Source organism: Nannobrachium achirus (genome assembly GCF_963921795.1).
Source record: "Nannobrachium achirus genome assembly, chromosome: 15".
In the NCBI taxonomy this organism is placed as follows: Eukaryota; Metazoa; Chordata; class Actinopteri; order Myctophiformes; family Myctophidae; genus Nannobrachium; species Nannobrachium achirus.
This window is the reverse complement of record NC_137822.1, coordinates 7,153,190-7,178,233: the sequence shown is the minus strand read 5'-3', so window position 1 is coordinate 7,178,233 and position 25,044 is coordinate 7,153,190.

Genomic DNA, 25,044 nt, shown 5'->3' with positions numbered 1-25,044 from the left:
TTGAGCGGCACTGATGCTTGGGGCCTCTCAGACCCAAAACTTGAACTGAATATTTTGTTAGCATTGAATATGATTTTTGAATTGATGTTTTAGATTAGAGTTTATTTGTCATTGTAACAATACAGTACAGGTACACAGGCACAGTTTCATTTGTCAACGATCAACTCATTTACAAAGAACAGTACACATACAAGTACATTCACAGTACAACGAAATGTATTTGTGCATTTAAGGGTGCACGGCTGCTGCCATACGACGGCGCTGCCAATATAGCCCTTTCTTGCTAAAAAAAGAAAAAGATTTGGGAGTGGGGAGTACAAGCGCTATGTGGTACCATAGGAGAGATAAACAGGCAAACGCTGATCAAAATAACCATTATTCTACATTCTCTATTTGTGTACTGTACTGTGTAAATGAATTAATGCAGATGTTTAACAATAATTTAACTCTTCAGCACGTACAATTTTACACACTCAAGAGTCCTTTTATAAGGGTCCATTTGGTTACCATCTCACCATCATTTAGCTGGGGACCACCTGGAACACCCTCAAGGACCACTGGTGGTCCCCAGATCACTGGTTGAATACCACTGGTATATACTATCCAAGTATAGTATAAGTACACAGGGGAGACCCTTTAAGCAGCTTAAGTCAATGTGAATTAATTACATGCAATATACTGTACGTAACCAGTGTCTAATGAGCTCACTTTACCCATTTCTAACCTCATACAGTAATTGGTTCTCACTAATGCTCATTATAAGACGGCACGTTTTCCTAGTCTACTCACTCTGCGTCTCACAAGACTGGACAGTTAAACCTGTCCTACCAATGACATCATGGATGGAGATTCCTCTGGAACAAAATCTTGTCAGATGGGTGTCTGCCGCCAAATACATATCATTTTGGGGGTTTGACATGAAAATGTTTGAGCACCACCACTGATCATTTTTGTACATAGTTTTTCAAAAACCTATGTACAAAAGTATGGCATCAAAATGTACTTAAAGCACCAAAAGTGAAAGTACTCATTATGCAGAATTTAAAGTTTTCTAATGGAAAATAGCAGATCTACAATCTCGCAATGTGAAACTATGTTTGTAGATTGGCTATTTTCAAATGGCCAACATGTATATAAGGTTGAAGTGGTTGGACAATGTTTTATAATAATAATGAATCTATAAAGAGTACTAGTAACTAAAGTTTTCAAGAAAATGTAGTGGGCATACAATATTTGCCTTTGAGATTGAAAGTTGGAAATTCACAAGTAAAGTACAAATACCTCAAAATTGTAAAAGTACAGAGTACATAGTTACTTTACACCACTGGCTGAAGAGGATAGAGGAAGAGGAAACGGAGGGCAATGTATTACAAAATTATATGATTTATTTAATAATAAAAATCGTACTTGCATTTCATTGACTTAAAACCACCAACATATCCTGAACCTACAGTGTTGTCCACACATCTTTAAGTTTTAAAATGCTTATTTACATCTATAATCAACATGCCAATGTATATAAAAAATTTAGTGAAAGTTTGGCAGTTTTGGTTGACTCAGTGGGATGGTAGATGTGCGGATGTTTTTTAAAACGTTCCTTACTAGTGAAACTCTTATCACATTGTTCACACTGATAGTGTTTTAAATCCTGTGTGTACAAGCCTGTGAGCTTGTACACTTTGAGAGTAAAGCCTTTTCACACAGCTCACACTGAAAAGTTTACTCCTGTGTGTGAATTCTCTGGTGTGTCTTTAAGCCTGATGACTGGGTGAAGCTTTTCCCACATTGCTCACAATGGAAAGGTTTGTGTCCTGTGTGAATTCTCTGGTGTTCTATTAAGCTGGATGAACGAGAGAAGCTTTTTCCACATTGATCACAGTGAAAAGGTTTATGTCCTGAGTGAATTATCTGGTGTTTCGTTAAACTAGATGATGAGGTGAAACTCTTTCCACATTTATCACAATGGAAAGGTTTGAGTCCTGTGTGAATTCTCTGGTGTGATATTAAGCTGGATGAATGAGAGAAGCTTTTCTCGCATTGTCCACAATGGAAAGGTTTGAGTCCTGTATGAATTCTCTGGTGTGTTTTTAGGTGTGCTAATTGAGTGAAATTCTTCCCACATTGATCACAATGGAATGGTTTGAGTCCTGTGTGAATTCTCTGGTGTTCTATTAAGCTGGATGAACGAGAGAAGCTTTTTCCACATTGATCACAGTGAAAAGGTTTATGTCCTGAGTGAATTATCTGGTGTTTCGTTAAACTAGATGATGAGGTGAAACTCTTTCCACATTTATCACAATGGAAAGGTTTGAGTCCTGTGTGAATTCTCTGGTGTGATATCAAGTTACTTGAATGAGTGAAACTCTTCCCACATTGGTCACAATTGAAAGGTTTATGTCCCGTGTGAATTCTCTGGTGTGTGATTAAGTGTTCTAATCGAGTGAAATTCTTCCCACATTGATCACAGTGAAAAGGTTTAGATCCTGTGTGAATTATCTGGTGTCTTTTAAGGCGGGACAAGACAGGGAAGCGTTTTCCACACTGATCACAACAGTGACGTTTTGTATCAGCCAAGCATCTTCGTTCTTTTATCACTGGTTCAGGGAATCCAGATGGGCGATGCAACGCTGGATTGAAAACAGAGAGGAACATAGTTTAGAGGTAGTAAGATACAGATACCAAGGTCCTTACACACTGGAGTGTGATGAATAAATTATCCCAAAATGCATCAGTGAAGGGTTCACAACAAACTATTAACTTGCTGATGCCTCACTTATACAAGACGCTTTTATTTGCTGTGAAAAATCTAATATGTTATATTAAGTGTCACATAATTCTTATTAATTAATTGCAATATACTTATCCAGCGTGTAGTGTCCAACCGATATATCAGGCACCGATATGCCCTTATTTGGTCATATCAGATCATATTGTATTGGTGAAATGTCTCCATGATAGAAAAATAGTAATAATGATTTAAATATCAGCACAACACCTGGTTCTAATGATATCAACGCACTTAATGCGAAATATTCACGTGCTTTCAGACTCTTCAATGCAGAAAGTATCCAGGATACTTGGATATTCAGTATCCAATAACTCACCAATGCAGAGATATTAGTAGTAAAATGTCGACATCTAGTGGTCAACCTCAGAGGAGCGCAAAAATAAAACCTGAGGTGAAACCCAGCCTCGAACCAGATGCCAAGTATGCTCTGTTCCCCAGTGTAACGCTCCACGCCACTGACCCCGACGGAGCGGCGCGGTATTGGGCGCCGATGACCCCCGTGAGTCGCCACCGAGGCGAGCGCTAGCGAGCCGAGTTGCCGCGACGAGCGGTGGGAACGGCGCCCAATCCCACTCAGCCGCGTTACCGAGTTATGTGCCGTTATGGACAGAATAGTAAATATTCAGTCCCTCACTATCCACGCCTACCCCACTATCCACGTCAAAGATAAATGCACAAAAAAGGAGTCACATCATCCGTTCATTAGCTCAGTCAGTAGAGCACGGATGCAACAAACCCACGGTTTGGGTTCGATTCCCCTGAGGGGAATAATATTCAAGGCGAGAGATATCGGCGCATGCGTACTTCAAAGTGCACGGAGAACAGGATACCGTGGATACTCCTCCGTGGATACCCAGTGCATACTCTCTGCATTCAAGCGTCTGAGAAATGGTGAAAAAGTCGGATTGAATGCGAAGAGAGCAGTCGAAGCCGGTGAGCACAACATGTGTGATGAATGCTCTTAACAACTCTGGCTTGTGCTCACAGCCATTATACCACACACTCAAACAGGCAGTTGGACATGCTATAAATGTCTTTGTGTCACTCTGTTTGTGACACCTTGTCTGACAAGTAAAAAATAAATTATGTCTTTAAAGGGGAAGACCACCCATTTTCAATATTGAGCTATGTCATTAATATACCTTAGAGGAGTTGTGTGGAAATAAAAAAAAAAGTTCCCCTTCTTCTGTGTTGCCTAGAACTGGAAGATTGATTTTGGGGTTTGTATTGCAAATCACAACTTGATGACATCACACATTGTACTTTACCAACCCCAAAATCAATCCTCCAGTTCTAGGCAACACAGAAGAGGGGTAACTTTTTTTTAATTTCCACACAACTCCTCTAAGGTATATTAATGACATAGTTCAATATTGAAAATGGGTGGTCTTCCCCTTTAATAAAGACATTGGTTTAAGAAAGCAGCTGTCTGTAGTATACCGTCACTATTCCTTTGCATAATCATATTGGGGCAAAATCTTTTCACAACCCACACAGAAAAAGGCCTTTTTTCATTATGCATACATATATCGGTTGCATATTGGTTATCGGTGACTGTCCGCTTTCTCAAATCGATTATTGTATCGAACACAAAAAATACCTATCGGTCGGACACTGAGACACTAGTGTAAAGAGCTGCACTCATCCTATACAGTAATTGGTCCTCACTAATGCTCTTTAGAATACAGCACTTTTTCTACTCTACACTCTGTCAGGGACGTGCACAGAATGTTAGAGAGGCAGGGGCTGAAATGACTTAAAGGGCCTTTTGGTGGAAATATAGAAAATAGCAGACCTCCAGGTGACTAGGTGACTAAAAAAAGAATATGATAGAATAGGAAAAAGAGAAAGACAGGAGAACAAATGGTAACTTACTGAGGTCTTCCTGGTCTTTGGGCTCCTCCTGTTCAGAGCTGCTGGGGTTCAGAGAGGCCATCTTCACTTCAAGGCTGGAGTCCACAAGTCAGTTCTGCTGGAAATGATTGACATCATGGAGGAGTTGTTAGAAATGTCAACTACAAACTCTTATGGGTGGGCCAACCAGGAATATAGGAGATCTATTCTACACGGTAATAAATAATACACCGTACAGCAACATATTGTGAGCTTTAATATAGATCTGCCATTTTCATTGCATCGAAAATGCCAGGATACAAATGCTTTGTAATTCATTCCTACTTTAACTTGAGCATATATTTGACTCGAGTACTTTAACTCAAGTACAAATTTAACAGAGCAACGTTAACTTGCAGTGGAATAATACTTGACCAGGAGTGATCTATACTTTGACTGAACTACTGGAGTCGAGTATTTTGTCCAACACTGATCAGACCATGCAGGACAGAGTAGCCTAGTACAGTGGTCCTCAACCTTTTCAGGCCGCGACCCCCAAAATAATCATATTTGAACTGGGGACCCCCAAAATAATCATATTTATTTAACTGGGGACCCCCCACCCTGACGAGCGCTGAGGCATTACATTTTGTTCTATTGTGAAAATAGCCAATCTACATGCTCACAACGAGGCGTTGTGAGCATGTAGATCGTCTATTTTCACAATTTCTGCCTCTAATATTTGGCCAATGTTTAATTTGTCATGAGGCATTCAAAAGTCCATAAATTGTCATTTTAGAAATTTGCAGATGCCCTCTATACACTTAAACTTTATGTTGGTTTGTTTACAGTTGAGTAAGAAAACAATGTTGCACATTAAGTTAATCCCGGGGGTCCCGACCCACGGGTTGAGAACCACTGGCCTAGTATAGGTGACATTCAGGTGATAAACACAGGGCAGGGCTACAGACAGACAGGATCCCAAATAAATCAGCAGCTTACTTACAGAGGCAAATAGCAGACAGACAGGCTGGCATCAGCAGACAGAGAGACAGGCTGGCATCAGCAGACAGAGACAAGTTCAGACAACTGACTTACATGCAGGCAGACAGAGGACAGGCTTTTTATACACAGCAGGGCTAACAGGACACAGGTGAACACAATCAACAGGTGTATCACATGACACAGATGAGAGGTCACATGACTAGTGCACATGCTGATGTAAATAAAGGTAGGAACACATGTCTCAAGTCCTTAAATTAGATCCTTTTTCCTACACTTCTTTCCTATTTCCTTGTATGTTACAAGGTATTTTGATACAAGCAAGGAAATAGGAACTAGGAAATTGGATTGAGACGCAGCTATGGTGTAAACAATTAACAGTGTACACCAGTGGTTTTCAACCTTTTAATATCAAGGTCCATTATTTATTCGTCGTTTGATCATTTAAAATTATACACTCTCAAGAGCTGTAAAATGTTACTCTCGAGAGTCCAACTATAAGGGTCCATTAGGTTACCATCTCTCCATCATTTAGCTGGGGACCACCTGTCCTGGAACACCCTCAAGGACCACTTGGTGGTCCCCGGACCACTGGTTGAGAACCACTGGTAGGCCTATATACTATCCAAGTATAGTATTAATATCATCTTTGCATTTCCTACTCCTTTTTATTATAATTATTTCAAAAGATTTTCATAAAGGATCTTTCAGAAGGATGCATCCTGCCCATTGCTCGGGCAGCATTACAGCACTTGACATACATGTCCATGTGTTTTTCCCACGGTATCAAATACTGTGTGTGTCATAATGTCCATGTGTTTCAGTTTTTGGTGTACAGTACAATTTCTTTTTAAAATGTCCAAACCTGACTACCCGCAGCCCTTCTATGTTATGGTGCCATTGTATAATGAGCATTAGTAGGACCAAGTATATAACTAGACCAGGTCACCTGGTCGTGCCAGACCCGCAATGAAAACTAGTATGGCACTGAACTAACACATGAACACACAGGATTTTATAGTCTCAGCAACAAAGCGTAGTGAGCTTGTAGATCGGCTGTTTTCACTAGTATGGCACTGAACTAACACATGAACACACAGGATTGTATAGGCTGAGCAGCTGGAAATGTTTGTGAGCTTGTAGATGGGCTGAGGAATTTATAGTGTCAGCAGCTCGTCAGCCAACTCAACTCAGCTGGTCCTGTACAGGTGACGGCACTCAAGGCAATCAGCCCAGCAAGGGAAGGGAGGGGCAGATGAGCAGGCACACTGAGGAAAAAAGGGACAGGCACACTGAGGAAAAGAGAGACCGACAGACCGACCGACAAAGCCTTATGTAGGCCGACCCCCTGGGTCTGGCAAACATGTGTTGAAAATGGGTCAACCGGTCAAGTAGTCCTTTAAGCATTCAAAATGACATGGAATTCAATTAGTTTAATTTACAAATAAATAACTCCAACATAACAGTTTGCTGCCAGTTAGCCCAAGGATAATGTAGTCTTTGGCCAGAATTTTGGTTAAGTCAGGGATCATTTTAAAACGACAATGATAAAAATCGAACCTCAGTTTGAAATGAAGCTGTGAATTTGTATTCTATGTGTTCTAGATCTATACTTTCTGTGGCAGAAGTTAACAGAGGAAAGAACACTTCTTTGTTTTCAACTGACTACATGCAATATTTTCAATAAATGATATTTATTTAAAAGATGCTCATTGTCTTTATTTTTAAAGGCACCTGCGTTGGTTCTTTTAAAGTGTTAAATGTTTAATATGGACAACAATGGAGACAAGCTTCAGCCATTGTGTGACAATATCCACGGCTGGTGGAGGACAACTTTGTTTTTTTACAACAAGGGTTCATATTTTAGATTGTAATTAGAGAAAAGAGAAGATGAGTGTTAAAATGTTTTCAATTACTGCATTCTATCATTTTAGTGATTTTTTTGTGATTTTGATTTCACTGGCATGCGCACAAGTGGCCGCAATTTCTTTATTACTATTTACTGTAAATAGTATTTACAGTAACACTACTCGCCCCCATAAGTCACATCTGCCCATAAAAGATTGCAGTGCATCTTTGGAATGGTCTTGTGTCTTTGTATTTAACACACACTGAAATCAAAATGGTTAAAATGGCTAAAACAATAGAAGGCAGTAAATGAAAATATCTTAACACACATCTTTTCTTTTCTCTAAAATATAAACCCTTAATGTAGAAAACCAAAGTTGTCCTTTGAGGTGATATTTGCTTTTGTCACTAAAGTGTCACTAAAAGTGTTCCATTCCATTTCATGCCAATATATGCTGCTGTTAGGAACACAGCCAACAAGCTGTTGGTGGCATCTAATTATGATAAAAAAACAGTATGGAGAAAACGTAGTGTCTGTATTCACTCTAGACAGGGTTCCCACGGTCATGAAATTCCTGGAAATATTTTGAAATTTGAAAAATATTTTTCCAGTACTGGAACAGTTTTGGAATTAATCAAGGGTCCTGGAAGGTCCTGGAAAAAATAACTAGCATTGTCTTTCATTATTGATTTTGTTAATACTGAAATGACAAATTAAACATTGGCCAAATTGTCAAATATTAGATGCAGAAATTGTGAAAATAGCAGATCTACATGCTCACAACGCCCGTTGTGAGCATGTAGATCGGCTATTTTAACAATAAAACCGTGTTATACAAAATTCCTTAACTCTCTTCAAATATGATTATTTCGGGGGTCACGGCCTGAAAAGGTTGAGAACCACTGGCATACACTACCTGACTTTGGGCATTGTGCATAGGAGTAAGCGACTCGTTATTGAGCTGAATTATTGTTATATAGTCCTGGAAGTTGGGGTTAAATATTCTGGAAAAGTTTTGGAAATTAATTGGTAAAGATGTGTGGGAACCCTGTGCAAAGCAAATCGATCCCAGTCTGGACGAGCATCATGACGTATGGCCAGTAGCCATTTTTTAACTGGGATTAATTTATGTGGTTTGTAGAGGCAATCAGACTATTGTTCTAATCCTAAATCTTTCTGTAAACCTTTTTTCACCTAGAGTGAACCTGTTTTTGAAGTCCAGTGGACATTTTCTGTAGCTTTTTCATAACCCCAAAAGTCAATTGAGTTCAATGGGACTATTTCTGTCCCTTTTCGGCGCTGCCTATATGGGCACTCGCCCTTCGGGCTTGTGCCTGCAGCAATGCAGGCGTTACAATAATCACGATAACCCACACCCTCTCGTGTAATATTGCTATTTAATTTGGGGGTCACGGCCTGAAAAGGTTGAGAACCACTGAGCTAGAGCCTAAAAATACTAGCCTGTGCGCAATGTGACTTTACTTACATTTGGGCCAAAGAGGACAGAGGAACAGGAAACCGAGGGCAATTTATTTATTACAAAGTTAAATATTAAAAAATTAGCATTTCATAGACTTACAACCACCAACATATCCTGAACCCACTCCACACATCTTTAAGTTTTATAATGCTTATCTATGTCTATAATGAACATGCCAACGTACATTTAATGTGGTAAGAGTTTGGCAGTTTTGACTGACAAACTCTAGCAGTAGGATGGTGGATGTGCTGATGTTTTTTTTTTAATTACCCTTTCTAGTGAACTTCCTTATCACATTGTTCACAATGATAGGGTTTTTAATCCTGAGTGTACAAGCCTTTGAGCTTGTAAACTCTTTGAGAGTCTAAAAGCATTTTCACACAGCTCACACTTGCAGGTTTACTCCCATGTGTGAATTCTCTGGTGTGTCTTTAAGTTTGATGACTGGGTGAAGCTTTTCCCACATTGCTCACAATGGAAAGGTTTGTGTCCTGTGTGAATTATCCTGTGTTTTATTAAGCTGGATGATGAGGTGAAACTCTTCCCACATTGATCACAATTGAAAGGTTTGTGTCCTGTGTGAATTCTCTGGTGTGTTATTAAGCTGGATGACTGAGAGAAGCTTTTCCCACATTGATCACAATGGAAAGGTTTGAGTCCTGTGTGAATTCTCTGGTGTGTGATTACGTGTTCTAATCGAGTGAAACTCTTCCCACATTGATCACAATTGAAAGGTTTGTGTCCTGTGTGAATTCTCTGGTGTTTTATTAAGCTGGATGATGAGGTGAAACTCTTCCCACATTGATCACAATTGAAAGGTTTGTGTCCTGTGTGAATTCTCTGGTGTGTTATTAAGCTGGATGACTGAGAGAAGCTTTTCCCACATTGATCACAATGGAAAGGTTTGAGTCCTGTGTGAATTCTCTGGTGTGTGCTTAAGTGTTCTAATCGAGTGAAACTCTTCCCACATTGATCACAATTGAAAGGTTTGTGTCCTGTGTGAATTCTCTGGTGTTTTATTAAGCTGGATGATGAGGTGAAACTCTTCCCACATTGATCACAATTGAAAGGTTTGTGTCCTGTGTGAATTCTCTGGTGTGTTATTAAGCTGGATGAATGAGAGAAGCTTTTCCCACATTGATCACAATGGAAAGGTTTGAGTCCTGTGTGAATTCTCTGGTGTGTGCTTAAGTGTTCTAATTGAGTGAAATTCTTCCCACATTGATCACAGTGAAAAGGTTTAGATCCTGTGTGAATTAGCTGGTGTCTTTTAAGGCGGGACAAGAAAGAGAAGCGTTTTCCACACTGATCACAACAGTGGCGTTTTGGATCAGCCAAGCATTTTTCTTCATCTACCGGCGGTAGGACAGGGAATCCAGATGGACGATGCAACGCTGGATTGAAAACAAAGACAAAGAGGAACATAGTTTAGAGATAGTAGATACAGATATCTGTAAACACTCCTTACACACTGGGAATGTGATGAATAAATGATCTGAAAATGCATTAGCTAAAGTTTCACATCAAACCTGTTTCGGATATAAAGTGTAAAATAATTCTTAAGCAGTTTAAATTAATGTTAATTGCACACAATATACTTAACCAGCGTGTAAGGAGCTCACCTAACCCATTTCCAATCTCATACACATTGGTTTTCACCAACCCTCATTAGAAGAGGGCACTTTTTCCTAACTCAGCACCTCAGAGGAGGACTGTGGACAGTTCAGAAACCAATGACATCATGGATGGAGATTCCAAGCCAATAGATACATCAGCCTCTCCTGCATATTGAAATAGAAGCCATTGTTCTTAAAACAAAACACACACCTAATGTGATGTATTAGTTAATTTCATTAAGCATCCCGCAAAGCTTGGCCAATGTGAACCTCCCTGGGCGTACAGAGCGATTTGTGCCAAGATGTAGGCCAGATATTGGAGCTTAGCTCCTTCCAGGAGCACTGCTCAAACATGTATAGCAAAGTTTGAAACCTGCAAACCGCAGCCTTCTGAGATGGTTATGGTGCCAGCTAATTATAATGAGTTGTTGGACATTAGTAGGACCAATTCAATAAACATGGGAAAATGGGTCAAGTAGTCCTTTTAAATGTTTAAAATGAAATGACATTAGATTGTTGATTTTACAAATAAATCATTCCAACATAACAGTTTGTTGCCAGTAAAATAGAACAGGAAAAAGAGAAAGAACAAATGGTAACTTACTGAGGTCTTCCTGGTCTTTGGGCTCCTCCTGTTCAGAGCTGCTGGGGTTCAGAGAGGCCATCTTCACCTCAAGGCTGGAGTCCACAGTCAGTTCTGCTTGAAATGAATGACATCAGGTGGTGTTAGAAATTTCAACTACAAACTCTTTATGGGTGTAGTCGGGGGCACAGATGTTGTCCATAACACACTTAATCATTTTAAGATGGGTGCCAAGATGGGCACCCCATGGTACTGCCATAATTGAGCAATGCAATTGGTGTCCCATTAACTTTACATTACAGGGAAAAAAAGCAAAAAAAGAATCTGCTTTAAGTAGCATATAATATAACTGGTCAAACTAGGGGGTTTTCATGATTCTGAATCCATTGCAAGCATCCGTTTTGCACAAAAAACATTCCTTAGGCTAAAAAACTGCCCTTCAACACTTTCGTGGTGGCCAGCCCAATGAATGTTTTTTTATGCAAAACGGATGTTTGCAATGGATTCAGAATCATGAAAACCCCCTAATTTGACCAGTTATATGCTACTTAAAGTAGATCCTTTTTTTGCTTTTTTTCCCTGTAATGTAAAGTTAATGGGACACCAATTGCATTGCTCAATTATGGCAGTACCATGGGGTGCCCATCTTGGCACCCATCTTAAAATGATTAAGTATGTTATGGACAACATCTGTGCCAAATTTGGCGAATTTGCGAGAATCTGACCAAACGGTCCTTTTATTGCCCTGGGGCCACCGACTAGTGGGCCGAGCAGTGGAAATAGATCTACAAGATACATGGGCAACTGCCGCAGTTTACTCTTCAGAACCGTCACAGCTTGTGGTAAAAATAATTCAGGATTCCAATTAAAAAAGCTCAATACAAAACGCATCTTGAGCTTGTAGATCGACTGACTGGGTATGCAATGTGGCCCTCTGGAGTGTGAAAATTTAGTGGCCCTCTCCATCAAATTGTTAACTGATCTACAAGGTAAGAACACACCCTAAACCTAAAGCGACACTTTGTGAGCTTGTAAATTTGCCATTTTCATTGCACAAAAATGCCTTGATAAAAATGCTTTGTAATTTGTTATAATACTTCAGCTTTTGAAAATAGCAAAGTAAGTACAAATTTAACAGAGCAACTTTAACTTGCAGTGGAGTAATATTTGACCAGGAGTTTACTTTGATTAAGTTCTTTGTCCACCACTCAGAACTTGCAGAGTATACTATAGGTTGACATTCTGGTGACAAACACAGGCAGAGCTACCGACAGGATACTAACATAAATCAACAGCTACAGCTTACTTTCAGAGGCAAATAGCAGACAGACATCAACAGACAGAGAGACAACTAACTGGCAAACAGAGGACAGCTAGGCCTTTTATATACAGCAGGGCTAACAGGACACAGGTGAACACAATCAACAGGTGTATCACATGACAAAGATGAGAGGTCACATGACTAGTGCAGATCACATGATGATGTAAAGGAGCGGTTCTCAACCTGTGGCTCGGGACCCCTCCCCAAATTATTTTGGGGATCCCTAGATGATTAACTTAATGTGCAACATTGTTTTCTCACTCAACAGTACACAAACCAACATAAAGTTTAAGTGTATAGAGGGTATCTGTACATTTCTAAAGTGACAATTTAAGGACTTATTATTTGGCCTACCTCTAAAATGACAAATTATTAAACACTGCCCAATTGTCAAATATTAGAGGCAGTAATTGTGAAAATAGCGTTGCGAGGGGTTGTGAGCATTTAGATCTGCTATTTTCACAATAGATCCATGATATACAAAATGTAATGCCTCAACTCTTAATTACTGCTTGTGGGGTGTGTGTGTGTGTGTGTGTGTGTGTGGGGGGGGGGGGGGTCCCCAGTTAAAATATGATTATTTTGGGGGTCGCGGCCTGAAAAGGTTGAGAACCACTGATGTAAAGGAAGGAACACATCACATGGTATAAACCAGGGTTCCCAATTTAAACAACAGGACAATTGTTATAGTGTACACCAGTGGTTTTCAACCTTGTTCATATCAAGGTCCATTATTTATTCGTTGTTTGAGCCACAGACCATTGTTTGATGACATTTAACATCATACACTTGCAAGAGCTGTAAAATGTTACACACTATCGAGAGTCTAATTATAAGGGTCCATTTGGTTACCATCGCTCCATTTAGCTGGGGACCACCTGGAACCCCCTCAAGGAGGGTGTTCCCCGGACCACTGTTGAGAACCGGTATATACTATCCAAGTATAGTATACATATATTTTTTTTTTCTTTTAGCATTTCCTACTTATCTTTTTATTATAATTATATCAAAAGATTTTCATAAAGGATTTTTCAGAAGGATGCATCCTGCATTCCTGCCCATTGCTCAGGCAGCATTACAGCACCCCCTGGAGGAGGATGGCATCCTCAGATAGGAGGGTTACTTAGAACTATCAGTGTCATATACAGTAGCAGCATGTTTCATTGCTAAAGATGTCATCACTATAACTTAAACAGCATTTTGAGCGGCACCGACGCTTGGGGCCTCTCAGACCAGAAACTTGAACTGAATATTTTGTTAGCATTGAATATGTTTTTAATTCCCTGCTGTATTGATGTGGTACCATAGGAGAGACAAACAGGCAAACACTGATCAAAATAACCATTATTCTACATTCTCTATTTGTGTACTGTGTAAATGATTTAATGCAGATGTTTAACAATAATTTAACTCTTCAGCACGTACAATTGTACACACTCAAGAGTCCTTTTATAAGGGTCCATTTGGTTACCATCTCGCCATCATTTAGCTGGGGACCACCTGGAACATCCTCAAGGACCACTGGTGGTCCCCAGATCACAGGTTGAATAGAATACCACTGGTATATACTATCCAAGTATATAAGGAGACTGTGTGTCCCAGGGACAGGGCTACGCTCCCACATGAGGAGCCACCCTAAGAGGAAATAACTGCCTGTCTACTCATCCGTCAGATCGACGGGAGATTCCACATACTTCCACAAGTACACAGGGGAGACCCTTTAAGCAGCCCCTTAAAGCAGTTTAAGTCAATGTGAATTCATTACATGCAATATACTTAACCAGTGTCTAATGAGCTCACTTTACCCATTTCTAACCTCATACAGTAATTGGCTCTCACCAATGCTCATTATAAGACAGCACTTTTTCCTAGTCTACTACTCACTGTAGGCCCAACCTGTCTACCAATGGATGGAGATTCCTCTGGAACAAAATCTTTTCAGATGGGTGTCTGCAGCCAAATACTTATCATTTTGGGGGTTTGACATGAAAAGGTTTGAGCACCACCTCTGATCATTTTTGTACAAAACTTATGTACAAAAGTATGGCATCAAATTGTACTTAAAGTAACAAAAGTAAAAGTACTCATTATGCAGAATTTAAAGTTTTCAAATGGAAAATAGCAGATCTACAATCTCACAATGTGAAACTATGTTTGTAGATTGGCTATTTTCAAATGGCCAACATGTATATAAGGTTGAAGTGGTTGGTGTATGTTTTATAATAATAAAGAATCTATAAAGAGTACTAGTAACTAAAGTTTTCAAGAAAATGTAGTGGGCATACAATATTTGCCTTTGAGATTTAAAGTATTGGAAATTCACGAGTAAAGTACAAATAATCGATCCAGTCTGGACGAGCGTCATGACGTATGGCCAGTAGCCACATTGTATAATTGGATGATTGTTTTATTTTTACTGGAATTCATTTGTGTGGTTTCTAGAGGACTATTGTCCAGTGGACATTTTCTGTAGCTTTTTCTATAAACCCGTAACCCTTTACTACCTTTACTTACATTTGGGCCAAAGAGGACAGAGGAACAGGTAACCGAGGGCAATTTATTTATTACAAAGTTAAATGATAAAAAAGTAGCATTTCATAGACTTACAACCACCAACATATCCTGAACCCACAGTCTTGTCCACACATCTTTAAGTTTTATAATGATAATCTATGTCTATAATGAACATGCCAACGTACATTTAATGTGGTAAGAGCTTGGCAGTTTTGACTGACAAAACTACACTCTAGCAGTAGGATGGTGGATGTGCTGATGTTCTTTTTTAATTACCCTTTCTAGTGAACTTCCTTATCACATTGTTCACAATGATAGGGTTTTTAATCCTGTGTGTACTAGCCTGTGAGCTTGTAAACTGTTAGAGAGTCTAAAAGCATTTTCACACAGGTCACACTTAAAGGTTTACTCCCATGTGTGAATTCTCTGGTGTGTCTTTAAGCTTGATGACTGGGTGAAGCTTTTCCCACATTGCTCACAATGGAAAGGTTTGTGCCCTGTGTGAATTCTTTGGTGTGTCTTTAAGCCTGATGAGCGGGTGAAGCTTTTCCCACATTGATCACAATGGAAAGGTTTGTGTCCTGTGTGAATTCTCTGGTGTGTTATTAAGTTAGATGATGTGGTGAAACTCTTCCCACATTGATCACAATTGAAAGGTTTGTGTCCTGTGTGAATTCTCTGGTGTGTTATTAAGCTGGATGACTGAGAGAAGCTTTTCCCACATTGCTCACAATGGAAAGGTTTGTGTCCTGTGTGAATTATCTGGTGTTTTATTAAGTTAGATGATGTGGTGAAACTCTTCCCACATTGATCACAATTGAAAGGTTTGTGTCCTGTGTGAATTCTCTGGTGTGTTATTAAGCTGGATGACTGAGAAAAGCTTTTCCCACATTGATCACAATGGAAAGGTTTGAGTCCTGTGTGAATTCTCTGGTGTGTGCTTAAGTGTTCTAATCGAGTGAAACTCTTCCCACATTGATCACAATTGAAAGGTTTGAGTCCTGTGTGAATTCTCTGGTGTTTGCTTAAGTGTTCTAATTGAGTGAAATTCTTCCCACATTGATCACAGTGAAAAGGTTTATGTCCTGTGTGAATTCTCTGGTGTGTGATTAAGCTGGATGACTGAGTGAAACTCTTCCCACATTGATCACAGTGAAAAGGTTTAGATCCCGTGTGAATTCTCTGGTGTCTTTTAAGGCGGGACAAGAAAGGGAAGCGTTTTCCACACTGATCACAACAGTGGCGTTTTGGATCAGCCAAGCATTTTTCTTCATCTACCGGCGGTAGGACAGGGAATCCAGATGGACGATGCAACGCTGGATTGAAAACAAAGACAAAGAGGAACATAGTTTAGAGATAGTAAGATACAGATATGTGTAAACACTCCTTACACACTGGGAATGTGAAGAATAAATGATCCCAAAATGTATTAGCTAAAGTTTCACATCAAACCGGATATAAAGTGTAACATAATTCTTAAGCAGTTTAAATTTATGTTAATTGTACACAATATACTTAACCAGCGTGTAAGGAGCTCACTTAACCCATTTCCAATCTCATTAGTTTTCACCAACGCTCATTAGAAGAGGGCACTTTTTCCTAACTCATCTCAGAGGAGGACTGTGGACAGTTCAGAAACCAATGATATCATGGATGGAGATTCCAAGCCAATAGATACATCAGCCTCTCTTCCAGGAGAGTTTGCATATTGAAATAGAAGCCATTGTTCTTAAAACAAAACACACACTAATGTGATGTATTAGTTAATTTCATTAAGGGTCCCGCGAAGCTTGGCCAATGTGAACCTCCCTGAGCGTACAGAGCGATTTGTGCCAAGATGTAGGCCAGATGTGGGCTACTATTCAGAGCCCGGACAAAGCCAGATGTTGGAGCTTAGTTCCTTCCAGGAGCACTGCTCAAACATGTACAGTATAGCAAAGTTTGAAACCTACAAACCGCAGCCCTCTGAGTTATGGTGCCAGCTAATTATAATGATTGTTGGACATTAGTAGGACCAATTCAATAAACATGGGAAAATGGGTCAAGTAGTCCTTTTAAATGGTTAAAATTATAAATCATTCCAACAAAACAGTTTGTTGCCAGTAAAATAGAACAGGAAAAAGAGAAAGAACCAGTAAGACTCCCTAATCGGGAGATAAGCGACCGTCAGGTCACAGTGTGATTTTAGGGCAAAATGTGTAGGAGCAGTGTCCAAAAATGTATTTGAAAAAATAGGCCTGATGGTGGCGCTATATGGGACAGATCCATGTTGATGACATGAGGGTAGACATGTGTACCGATTTGCGTGATTTTAGGGCAAAATCTGTAGGAGCAGTGTCCAAAAATGTCTTTAAAAAAATGGGCCTGATGGTGGCGCTATATGGGACAGATTCATGTTGACGGCTCTCTTGGCGCCGCCGAGGCGGACTCGTGGGTACCGGCCCCGGCTCTCCCGGTCGCTCCTAGCCCAAGTTACAGCATTTTATGTGCGCTGCAGTGGCGGGGGTCCTCCACTAGGGGCATCCATGCTGGAGCACCAGGAGTCGGTGGTCCCTGGGAATTCCCCGTGAACAGCCCCGTTTGGGTGGTCATTTGGTCATTTTTGCACTTTTTGGTGGTGGCAGAAGGGGGTCCCTGGGGGTCCCTGGAGCTCTGGGGGTCCCTGGTGGGGTGGAGGTTGTGGATTGGCAGGCAAGGAGTGTGTGTGCAAAGTTTGGCATGGATTGGGGCGGAGATATGAGTTGGGGAAAAGTGTGACACGACGGACAGACTGACAGACTGACTGACTGACAGACAGCCGGTGGAGGTTTTGGTAGTAAATGCGACCTGACGGTCGCAACAAATGGTAACTTACTGAGGTCTTCCTGGTCTTTGGGCTCCTCCTGTTCAGAGCTGCTGGGGTTCAGACAGGCCATCTTCACCTCAAGGCTGGGGTCCACAGTCAGTTCTGCTTGAAATGAATGACATCATGGAGGAGTTGTTAGAAATTTACAAACTCTTCTTATGGGTGGGCCGAGCAGTGAAAATAGATCTATAAGATACATGGGCAACTGCCGCATGTTTACTACCAGTAAGACTCCTTAATCGGGAGATAAGCGACCGTCAGGTGACATGTATACACAAAGAGGGCTGTAAGTGGCATTGGTTCCTGAGTGTAGGGGGACGTGTAGACATAGTGTGTACCGATTTGTGTGATTTTAGGGCAAAATCTGTAGGAGCAGTGTCCAAAAATGTGTTTTGCAAGAATCGGCCTCATGGTGGCGCTAGAAGAGGGGCATGTGAGAAATGAGGGGTGGGGTCTCCGCGTTGCCTTGGCGGACGAATAGGTACCGGCCCCGGCTCTCCCGGACGCTCCTAGCCCGAGTTACGGCATTTTATGTGAGCTGCAGTGGAGGGGGTCCTCCACTGGGGGCGCCACCACTTTTGCATCCATTCTGGAGCACCAGGAGTCGGTGGTCCCCGGGAATTCCCCGTGAGCAGCCCCGTTGGGGTGGTCATTTGGTCATTTTTGCACATTTGGTCATTTTTTACATCTGGGGGTCCCCCAGGGACCTGGGGGTCCCTGGAACTCCGGGGGTCCTTGGAGGTTGTAGTTTGGCAGGCAAGGAACGTGTGTGCAAAATTTGGCATGGATCGGGGCAACGGTTGCGGAGATATGAGCAGGGCAAGAGTGTGACGTGTGAGGTGTGACAGACAGACGGAGGGACGGACGGACGGACGGACGGACGGAGTTACTTACACTTTGTGGTGGTTTTGATAGTAAGTGCGACCTGACGGTCGCAATCAGAACCGTCACAGCTTGTCCGGACTCCGGACGGGTAACGCCTGATACTGTGGTTCCCCTGACAGGCTGACACATCACTGTGACATCACAGGGATCTCCATATATGGGCATAAACAGGTGACATCACAGTGATTCTCAGAGCAGGGATCTCCGTATATGGGCATAAAAGGGATTCTGTTAGCGATCTCCATAGGCTATATGGGCGTAAAAGGGATTGTATCCCAGTGACAGGGATGTCTATATTATGGGCATAAAAGGGATTGTATGTATGATGTCAGATGTCATAGACGTCATAGGACTTTCACATAACGAATAACTGAGTAAGCATGTTTGGGGTCTCACAGCAATATCTCCATATACAGTACATGGATCTCCATATATCTGTACCAGGGTTCTCCATATATGGGTGACTGTTCCGATATACATCACTAGTGGCCAGATGGCCAAGGTCGCTTGTCGCCCTTATGCGTCTTACTGGTATCGGAATAATATATATATATATATATATATATATATATATATATATATATATATATATATATATATATATTAGTGGTGTCCAACGATTAAATATTTTAATCGCGATTAACCGCATGATTTATGCAGTTAATCGCATGATTAATCGCAAATAAGTCATCAGCTTTTATCAGGTCACAATGTAACTTAGAGGGATATCTTTCAAGTCTTTCGTGGCCCTATTAACTTGGGAGTGGAAATATTTGCTGGATTTATGCGAAAGTATGTTAATCTTTTATTCGAAATCAATTAAAAACCTGAATAAATCATAATGGTATTGCATTAAACAGACTGCAGCTGATGGGTATAAGGATCTGCTAAATGATTACTGTTGTGTCCACCTTTATGCTTTAATTATACATTGTATTTTTTGTTACATCAACAGGGATGGACCTTGTAGCTAATATAGCCGATATTGTAGCCAATGTTTGTAAATATGCGATTAATTGCGATTAAAATAATTAATCGCGATTAACATAACGGTGAGTTAATTGCGATTAATTTAGTTAACTCGGACAGCACTAATATATATATATATATATATATATATACCAAACATAACCCACTTTAATTCTAGTTAGCATAACATAAATTAATTTGCAATGGAAAATTGTAAAAATAATTCAGGATTCCAATTAAAAAAGCTCAATACAAAACGCATCTTGAGCTTGTAGATCGGCTGACTGTGTGTGCAATGTGGCCCTCTGGAGTGTGAAAATTTAGTGGCCCTCTCCATCAAATTGTTAACTGATCTACAAGGTAAGAACACACCCTAAACCTAAAGCGACACTTTGGTGAGCTTGTAAATTTGCCATTTTCATTGCTCAAAAATGCATTGATAAAAATGCTTTGTAATTTGTTATAATACTTCAGCTTTTGAAAATAGCAAAGTAAGTACAAATTTAACAGAGCAACTTTAACTTGCAGTGGAACGACAAAACACCAAACAACCTTCCATTGACAATGCATTGGACCTCCCCCTCCCCCCCTCTTTCTGACACGATATGTCGCAGATGTGTGTGGCGCGCCTAACAGACAGACAAGATTACATCAACAGACAGAGAGACAACTAACTGGCAGACAGAGGATAGCTAGGCCTTTTATATACAGCAGGGCTAACAAGACACAGGTGAACACAATCAACAGGTGTATCACATGACACAGATGAGGTCACACACTAAAGATCACGATGTAGGAACATGTCACATGGTATAAAGCAGTGGTTCTCAACCTTTTCAGGCTGTGACCCTATGGCTGTGACCACATAATCATATTTGAACTGGGGACCCCCCCCAACCCAGATGAGCATTAAGAGGCATTGTGAAAATAGCAGATCTACATGCTCACAAAGCCTTGCAGCGACCAGTCTCCACCAGGTCAGGTATGTTATCGTGGCCTCCTGGTGGCGCTTTAATTAATAGTCCAATGTGAAAAGGGTGCAGTGTCTTCTTTATAGCCTTTCACTGTAATCCGACGCTGCATTCATGATTTGAGGCATTTTGTTCCAAAAATGTGTTGCAAAAGTTGACCTGCTGGTGGCCCTATAACAGGCCAATGTAAAAAGGATGGCATTTGTTCCTCAACCTAAACCTTAAAACATGCATTTTCCGGGGGAAAACCCCTGTTTTGCAATGTAACTACTGTACTTTTGTGTTCCCTTTTCATTAATATCACATAGATGTTTTTCTTTTGGTACTTTAAATAGCAATAATGAGGCTATATATAAATACCCCCCATTCACTTCCATTAGAAAAACAATCTGCCCTTTTCGTCCCACCTAAGAGCAAAATGGGGCGGGATTTGACAAAGAGTGGATTGGGGGCAGAGGTTCTGCTCTGGCACCCAGGGAGTGTGTGTGTACAGTTTTGCTGCCATCGTGCCAACGGTGCCGGAGATTAGCTGTCCACGGATGGACGGACAGGGGCGAAAACATAGTCTCGTCATGTCTTTCAGACCTGGAAGAGACAATTAAATGCACTTGTCGTTTTCTTTGGAAAGTGACATGAATTACCAAATATTACTGTTAGATATGAATTATGATACATAATTCTCTGGTTTGTGTATGAGGTCATATGACCATATAAGGATATATTATGAACTGAACTTACAGTATAGGAGACCACATTTTGGTCGGATACTGTAGGTTCAGGCTAATAGATTATAGGTCATAGTAACTTTGGTTGCCCTGACTACGAAGTCATGATATACTGTATGTCACTAGTGGAAAATTACCACTCACTGTCTTCCTTGTTATGATCTGGGAACGAATCAATGAGTCCCACGATCTTATACTGTCATAACTGTACTCTTTATATACATGTTAAACTTCCATCTGGGAAGAGAGAGAGATTTAGAAAGCTACCACTAGGATGGTATGCTCACTGTCTGTCTTCCTTGTCTGACTCTCTTCAAATACAGCAATCTAAGATATACGTCCTTTGGTCTCTAAGTATGGATTTATAGATCCATATATTTATTTAACTTTAATAATAATTTATTTAATAATTACCACAGGAGAAAGTGACGTGAATGTCCAAATACAGTATGCGGCCAGCCCATAGCCAATATGAGGAGAAAATAACATGAAATGACTCGGAGTAGATGACTCATCAGTAGTCACCCCATATTTGGCTGTGGGACTACGGTACCAATGCCACATGACATTGAAATGGTGACTAGGTGCCGGATTATTTATAGATCAGGTCTGGCGACCCGTTTAAAAAAAAGAAAATTATAGAACAGGAAAAAGAGGCAAGAGAACAAGTAACTTACTGAGGTCTTCCTGGTCTTTGGGCTCCTCCTGTTCAGAGCTGCTGGGGTTCAGAGAGGCCTTCTTCACCTCAAGGCTGGAGTCCACAGTCAGTTCTGCTGGAAATGATTGATATCATGGAGGAGTTGTTAGAAATGTCAACTACAAACTCTTATGGGTGGGCCAACCAGGAATATAGGAGATCTATTCTACACAGGAATAAATAACACACCGTAAAGCAACATATTGTGAGCTTATAGATCTGCCATTTTCATTGCATCGAAAATGCCTGAATAAAAATGCTTTGTAATTCATTCTAGGCCTACTTGAACTTGAGCATATTTGACTCGATTACTTTAACTCAAGTACAAAGCAACTTTAACTTGCAGTGGAATAATACTTGAACAGGAGTGATCTATACTTTGAGTGAAATACTGGAGTTGAGTATTTTGTCCAACACAGATCAGAACATGCAGGACAGAGTAGCCTACTATAGGTGACAGACAGGACACCAAATAAATCAGCAGCTTACTTACAGAGGCAAATAGCAGACAGACAGGCTAGCATCAGCAGACAGAGAGACAAGTTCAGGCAACTGAACTGACTTACAGGCAGGCAGACAGAGGACAGGCGTTTTATACACAGCAGGGCTAACAGGAAACAGGTGAACACAATCAACAGGTGTATCACATGACACAGATGAGAGGTCACATGACTAGTGCACATGATGATGTAAGTAAAGGAAGGAGCACATGTCTCAAGTTCTTAAATTAGATCCTATTTCCTACACTTCTTTCCTATTTCCTTGTATGTTACAAGGTATTTTGATACAAGCAAGGAAATAGGAACTAGGAAATTGGATTGAGATGCAGCTATGGTGTAAACAATTAACAGGGTACACCAGTGGTTTTCAACCTTTTAATAACAAGGTCCATTATTTATTCGTCGTTTGATCATTTAAAATTATACACTCTCAAGAGCTGTAAAATGTTACTCTCGAGAGTCCAACTATAAGGGTCCATTAGGTTACCATCTCTCCATCATTTAGCTGGGGACCACCTGTCCTGGAACACCCTCAAGGACCACTTGGTGGTCCCCGGACCACTGGTTGAGAACCACTGGTAGGCCTATATACTATCCAAGTATAGTATTAATATCATCTTTTTTGCATTTCCTACTCCTTTTTATTATAATTATTTCAAAAGATTTTCAGAAAGGATCTTTCAGAAGGATGCATCCTGCCCATTGCTCGGGCAGCATTACAGCACTTTGTGTGTATGTCCATGTGTTTTTCCCACGGTATCAAATACTGTGTGTGTCATAATGTCCATGTGTTTCAGTTTTTGGTGTACAGTACAATTTCTTTTTAAAATGTCCAAACCTGACTACCCGCAGCCCTTCTATGTTATGGTGCCATTGTATAATGAGCATTAGTAGGACCAAGTATATAAACATGTGTTGAAAATGGGTCAACCGGTCAAGTAGTCCTTTAAGCATTCAAAATGACATGGAATTCGATTAGTTTAATTTACAAATAAATAACTCCAACATAACAGTTTGTTGCCAGTTAGCCCAAGGATAATGTAGCCTTTGGCCAGAATTTTGGTTAAGTCAGGGATCATTTTAAAACGACAATGATAAAAATCGAACCTCGGTTTGAAATGAAGCTGTGAATTTGTATTCTATGTGTTCTAGATCTATACTTTCTGTGGCAGAAGTTAACAGAGGAAAGAACACTTCTTTGTTTTCAACTGACTACAGGCAATATTTTCAATAAATTATATTTATTTAAAAGATGCTCATTGTCTTTATTTTTAAGGCAGCTGCTTTGGTTCTTTTAAAGTGTTAAATGTTTAATATGGACAACAATGGAGACGAGCTTCAGCCATTGTGTGACAATATCCACGGCTGGTGGAGGACAACTTAGTTTTTTTACAACAAGGGTTCATATTTTAGATTGTAATTAGAGAAAAGAGAAGATGAGTGTTAAAATGTTTTCAATTACTGCATTCTATCATTTTAGTGATTTTTTTGTGATTTTGATTTCACTGGAATGCGTACAAGTGGCTAAATATCTTTTTAGACACAATGAGCCCGCAATTTCTTTATTACTATTTACTGTAAATAGTATTTACAGTAACACTACTCGCCCCCATAAGTCACATCTGCCCATGAAAGATTGCAGTGCATCTTTGGAATGGTCTTGTGTCTAAAAAGACATATTTAACACACACTGAAATCAAAATGGTTAAAATGGCTAAAACAATAGAAGGCAGTAAATGAAAATATCTTAACACACATCTTTTCTTTTCTCTAAAATATAAACCCTTAATGTAGAAAACCAAAGTTGTCCTTTGAGGTGATATTTGCTTTTGTCACTAAAGTGTCACTAAACGTGTTCCTTCCATTCCATTTCATGCCAATATATGCTGCTGTTAGGAACACAGCCAACAAGCTGACCTTCTGACACACTGCTGTTGGTGGCATCTAATTATGATAAAAAACAGTATGGAGAAAACGTAGTGTCTGTATTCACTCTAGACAGGGTTCCCACGGTCATGAAATTCCTGGAAATATTTTGAAATTTGAAAAATATTTTTCCAGTACTGGAACAGTTTTGGAATTAATCAAGGGTCCTGGAAGGTCCTGGAAAAAATAACTATGCATTGTCTTTCATTATTGATTTTGTTAATACTGAAATGACAAATTAAACATTGGCCAAATTGTCAAATATTAGATGCAGAAATTGTGAAAATAGCAGATCTACATGCTCACAACGCCCGTTGTGAGCATGTAGATCGGCTATTTTAACAATAAAACCGTGTTATACAAAATTCCTCAACTCTCTTCAAATATGATTATTTCGGGGGTCACGGCCTGAAAAGGTTGAGAACCACTGGCATACACTACCTGACTTTGGGCATTGTGCATAGGAGTAAGCGACTCGTTATTGAGCTGAATTATTGTTATATAGTCCTGGAAGTTGGGGTTAAATATTCTGGAAAAGTT